General features: G+C 41.8%; 1 non-coding gene across 1 annotated transcript; it reads left to right on the plus strand.

Moving 5' to 3' along the window:
- Positions 1-54: 54 nt before the first annotated feature.
- On the plus strand, positions 55-136 carry trnas-cga. The gene has a single exon. It is a non-coding gene; the product is annotated as a tRNA-Ser (tRNA).
- The last annotated feature ends 5,995 nt before the right edge of the window (positions 137-6,131 follow it).

Genomic DNA, 6,131 nt, shown 5'->3' on the forward strand with positions numbered 1-6,131 from the left:
GGTAAAAAGTGAAAAGTGAGGGATCGAGTTAGAACGACTGGACAGGCTTCTCGTGCTGTGATGGCCGAGAGGTTAAGGCGTTGGACTCGAAATCCAATGGGGTTTCCCCGCGCAGGTTCGAACCCTGCTCACAGCGTCCTTTATAACGCGCTGTAACGCATCCATAGAAAACAGATCTTACAGCATCTGAACTCTCAGGCTTCTCCAAACGAGTTATGAGTTCTAAGAGACACTCCTACCTTGTCCACTTTGTAGATTTAAAGTCAGAGACGACAGCTCATCTGCTGCTACACAGTTTGTGTTGGCAACCCTCAAGTCCTTCATCGGTGCTGAAAGGATGCTGCCCACAGGACACTGGATATTTTTTTTTGGTCGACTTTTCTCAGTCCAGCAGTGACGCTGAGGTGTTTAAAACTCCAGCAGCACATGAATCATCAAAACTGATTTAGTGTCCAGATCTCACAAGTCTAGGGACATTTCAGCACTGGTGCTCTTTTTGGGCCCAGCGCCCAGTGTTTAGTACATGTGGCCAAGTGTCAAAGCTGTTTTAAAGAACTGATTCCTGGTCATCCAAGACTAAAATTGGCCTCATGACTCATGGTTCTTCAGGTAGTACAGTGTGGTTTCATTCCTGAGCGAAATGTTCTGTTAGTTGACCCATCCTCCTCTGGTCAAACTACCTACAAGTGATTATACTACTAATATTAATAGCAGTAATATTGGTATTAGGAATAACTAGGAGTCTATGAGAACATCAGCATAGGGTGGGCAGCTCGTCCAAGGCAGGTGGTGGCAGCTGGGGCATGGGCAGCTGATCTGAAGTGGGTAGCAGGAGGGCTCAGCAGTCAGTCGTCCTTCAGTGTCCAGCCGGATATACAGGTGATTGTATACTCGGAAAGAAAGCAGGGAGATGGAATTAGTTTTATTCTATCCATTTGTACATAAACAGGGAATGTGAATATTTCCAGAGTGTGGCTAATGACTCCGGCAGATCTGACTATGACAGCTTAACTAACAGGAGAGAACCAGAAGGCCACACAGAGACGGCAGCACTCTGAAACAGTTCGGCATCCCTCCGCTCCACCGTCCACAAACCTGAGTGACCGCGTGCGAGCAGCGGGACGACAGCACCAGCGTCTCAGTTTACTATAATTCCCTGTGTCCATGGACCCCTGGATCTGCTGCCTTTATCTAAGGGGGAACATTAGCTACCAAAAGGTTAAACTGAACAAGTGATTTTTCAGCCTAGTCTTAAAGATTGAGACTGTGTCTGAGTCCCGAACAGTTTCTGGAAGATAATTCCAGAGTTTGGGGGCTTTATAAGAAAAAGCTCTTCCCCCAGCTGAAACCTTCTGAATTCTGGGGACTATTAATAAGCCAGCGCTCTGGGATCTGAGTGGTCGTGATGGCTCATAATGAGAAATAAGGTCTTGCAGGTATTCAGGAGCGAGACCATGTAGGGCTTTATAAGTCAATAAAAGGATTTTATAATCAATACGGAATTTAACAGGTAGCCAATGAAGTGATGATAGCACTGGACTAATATGCTCAAATTTTCTAGTTTTAGTGAGGACCCTGGCTGCGGCGTTTTGGACTAGTTGGAGTTTGTTTAAATTCCTGCTCGTGCATCCTGACAGTAGTGCATTACAGTAGTCTAGCCTAGAAGTAATAAAGGCATGTACTAGTGTTTCCGCATCACGCAGGGACAGGGCATTTCTTATCCTGGCAATGTTGCGAAGATGTAGAAAAGCCATCCTAGTGATGCCGCCTATGTGTTGATCGAATGATAAATCTGAATCTATTATAGCGCCAAGATTTTTTGCTGCTGATCCAGGTGTGGCTGGAAAGTGGGTGAGATTTAAGATTAAATCTGGTAATTTACTTCTTGCTAATTTTGGACCCAGAAGGAGAACCTCTGTTTTGTTACTGTTTAATAGGCGGAAGTTGCGTGACATCCAGCCTTTCACGTCTTTTACACAGTCCTCCATTTTCTTTAACCTGTATTGGTCATCAGGTTTGGCTGATATGTACAGTTGAGTATCGTCTGCATAACAATGAAAGTTTACACCATGGTTGCTTATAACTGTGCCTAACGGTAACATGTATAGTGTAAATAGTAATGGTCCTAATATAGACCCCTGCGGAATTCCAAATCTCACTTTTGAATAAGTGGAAGATAAATTGTTTACCCTAACAAACTGATAACGTTCTGATAGGTAACATCTGAACCATGATAGGGCCGTCCCTGTGACTCCAACCATGTTTTCTAACCTTTCTAAGAGAATATTGTGGTCTATTGTATCAAAAGCCACGCTAAGGTCAAGTAGCACTAAGAGAGATATGTGGCCTTGATCAGAGGCAAGAAGAAGATCATTAATTATCTTAACTAGAGCCGTCTCAGGTTGTGCAATTTGCAGAAGAGATAATCTTCTCTAGCTCTAGCTGTTGGTGGGGGTAAAAGGTTTCCAGGCTCTTTTCTACAGCTGAGTTTTGTTCTAGTTCGGCACACATTTAAAAGACCCCATAGGATCTGATATTGTGTTGAGCTCCTGAGGAAACTTCAGGACTATAACTTTTAGTTTCCTCCAGAGCTCAGCACACCTGATCCAGCTCATAAACTGATCCACAACCTACTCCCGGATCAGGTGTTTAGGGTAGGAAATGTTTAAAGCTGTGCAGTGCAGTGGGTCACCAGGAGAACTAAGAAACGATGGTGTGAAAAAAGCTTGGATGTTCTTCAAGGCATTATAAACGTCTCTTCAGCAAAACCACATTGGACTGTGGAAGTGCAGCGCTTTAACCACTCGGCCATCACAGCACATTAAGGACCTTTTCTTTCAAGCTACAGTGCTATAGCATGTTATTTACTCACCTGTGAGTACTCTACACTGAAACTGGACTTTGAGTGTAAGGCCTCAACCTTCCAGCAATCACAGCTGTAAAACAATTAGTTTGCATCATTGACACTGCAATTTAGTCCAGTCGGGTCTAAGGCAAGTGGGTGCCAGGAGGAAGAGACTAAGAAACAGTGTTTGAAGTCCCTCAAAGGCCATGTAAACATCAATGTGAACAAGAAAACCCATTGGATTTCAAGTCCTACCAAGGGGCCCTAGCCAGCTGACTGGCCAAGTAAAACTACCCTACACTGACAGACAATTCTTGTGGTCTAGAGCAGGGTTTCCCAGTCCTCAGGCCCCTCGAGATGGTCCACATGGTCCAACATAACTCACAACACATAGGGAGGAAATAAAGATGCAGTCCATCTGATGGGCTGTGAAACACTGGTTGTCGGAAAGGCTACAGCACTTCATTACCTTAGCTGTGACCTCTATATTCTGACGAACTAAGGATCTGCACATCCATGGCTGTGTTATAGGGCATTACAATTTTTGCGGTGAGCAGGTTCAAGCCTGTGCAGGGAAACCCCATTGGATTTCAAGTCCAATGCCTCAACCTCTTGGCCATCACAGCTAGAAGAAGCACCTGTTTCAGTTTCTTTCTATTTTTAAAAGAGAAATGACTTTCTAATTTAATCCAATTCCATTTCTACTATAAACAAATAATTCTACTTCTCTTTACAAGCAGGTATAACCAAAAGAGTTTACCCTGAATACTGATTACTAAACACTAAACACAGCCCAGGTCACTGAATACTGAATCATGAATAGTGAATGTTGTTCAATGATCATTCCAGGATGAAGCAGCCATGATGTTGACATTGGGGTTTTTTTCTCTGATGTAATCTGACTGGCAAGTTGAATGCTGCACTCTGATTGGCTGGATACGCTGATATATTTTGGGCTAGTTCGCACTGAGTGTGTTTGCGCTTAATAATCTGATAACTGCATTAAAACAGATTTTGTTGGTAATTAATTCAGTGCATTTACATGGGTAACCAGATAACAGGTTTACATCAGTCAGGTGATATTTGGAATTCTGCTTTGCAACCGGGCAATAAAATCACAGAAGACATGTTGTAAACGTAACGTAGAACTCAGACGTCATGCTGGTTTTGATTTTTTAAACTAAAATATGAATATACTGAATGAAGGAATGAAAATCCTTAATTTCATCAAACATGAAGTTGGTATCAGTGTCGCTCCAAAAGTGTTTTGGTGCTGTCGTGCAGGTGTAGTGTTAAATGCTGCTTGCAGTTTTTGCGCATACAGAGGGTTTGTGCTGAAAAATCTGAATACTGAGTCAAAATCTAGCTCTCTTTATTAGATTTCTAGGCCTTAAAAGGTACAATTTGTAAGATGTTTAGTTTAAAACATTCCAAAGATTACCTAAAATGATCAAAATCATTGCTGAGAATCTAACCCCAAGCTATCTTGCCTTGTAATACCACTTTGCACCTCAAGAGGCAATAGTGACTCATTGTAGCATTGAGTCTGCCGTCAGTCCAATATGAGAAGATAAAGAAAGCAGAGGTCATATTCTAACCTCTTGTCAATCATGTTGAAGGTACCGCCCTCGGTTAGACAATTTAAATACAAGTAGTCAATGAAAATAACAGTAAACAAATTAATGGGTGAAGCTCTTGGCAAGTGACCATTATCACCACTCCACTGCTGGAGAGCAGAGCTTTTGGTGAGTAAAGGAATAAAGTTTGAAGCTGAACTAGCAACATTTGTTCTAGACTGGTAAGTGAAAAGCTTTTAATGCTATCATTGGTTATGTAGTGATAGCTTATAAAGGTAGCTGATTAAAGTTACTGAAAGTGTTAATATATTTTCAAAGTTAGAGGAGGGACTGTGCATTTCCTTGTTTCTCATGATAGGGGTGGACATCACAATTTTCTGGGGATATGTCCCCTATTTGTTTGGAGTGTGGAGTATGGAGTATTCGACAGGTTGTCATTTTATATATTGTTCCTTTAATCTGATCTTCGACATCTGAGTACACTGTTTACATGAACAATCGAATAATCCAATAACTGCCTAAATCTGGTTATGATCAGGTTATTAAGTGCAATGTAAACTCATTCAGAGTGGTCGATCAAAGCTCTGCAAAATTTTTCCTCATAAACCCATGAACTGATATTAGCAGTCCGTCACTAGTTGGATTTGCCCTGCTCTGCTAGTCTGAGTTGCTAGTTGACCAGTTGTTTTCCTCCTGACTTTCCAGTTTAGAGATGTTTTCCTCCTTTCTTTCCAGTTTAGAGATGATCTGGGACTGTGGCTTCTGAAAATCCAGCTGATGAACTTAATGCTGCTCCATTGGTGCTTCAGGTGTCAATGATATATGACTTTCTTGGACATAATACTCAGTTCATTTCTTCAACAAGGTTAATTAAGCAGCATTCGATCGGACCTGGGGTTAATCTGTGTGCCCACCCGACACATCTGTCATTTATCAGCCTCATCCCTCCGTCTTACTCTCCCTCGGTCATGAAGATTGGCTGACGGAGAGAAACAAGCATTTAAGACAATGTTCTGTAACAAGAACGACTCTCTGATTTATAACTCTAATCATCAACCATTAAAGCAATGAAACGTTAAGCAGCAACAGAAAGAAACACACTAAAACATGCTGGAAGACCAAAGCATTAACATTTAGCACAAAACAAAACACCTACAAGGATCACTTAGACCTTCTCTTCCTCACTGGGGCAGCTGATGATGGATGTGCTACTTAATTAAATAAGGATATATATATATATAAGTGTGCTGGAGCGACCGTTACTGGATATGTATTGTGAAATTGATAAATGAAGAAAGAAAAAAGAAGGACAGAAGGCAAGAAAGAAAGAAGTCATATTTTGCTCAAATAAAAGTAAAACAAAAGCTTTACCCAAATAAATAAGCAAATAATTAAATAAATAAACAAATGAAAAAAATAGCAAAGGCAGTCATTTGGCAGACACTCTTATCCAGAGCAACTTACAATTTGATCATTTTACACAGGTAGGAGATGGTGGTGTTAGGAGTCTTGCCCATGGCCTCTTATTGGTATAGTATAGGGTGCTGCCCAGGTCGACAACTGAGCCCAAAGGTGTTAACCACTACACTATTCCAAGCAGTCATAAGTGGATAGGTATAAATAAGCCCTTCACATGGGGCAGTCGTGGGCTGGAGGTTGGGGAACCAGCCTCGTGACCGGAAGGTTGCCAGCTCGATCTCCAGAGCTGA

Source organism: Pygocentrus nattereri, chromosome 12 (assembly GCF_015220715.1).
Source record: "Pygocentrus nattereri isolate fPygNat1 chromosome 12, fPygNat1.pri, whole genome shotgun sequence".
Taxonomy (NCBI): Eukaryota; Metazoa; Chordata; class Actinopteri; order Characiformes; family Serrasalmidae; genus Pygocentrus; species Pygocentrus nattereri.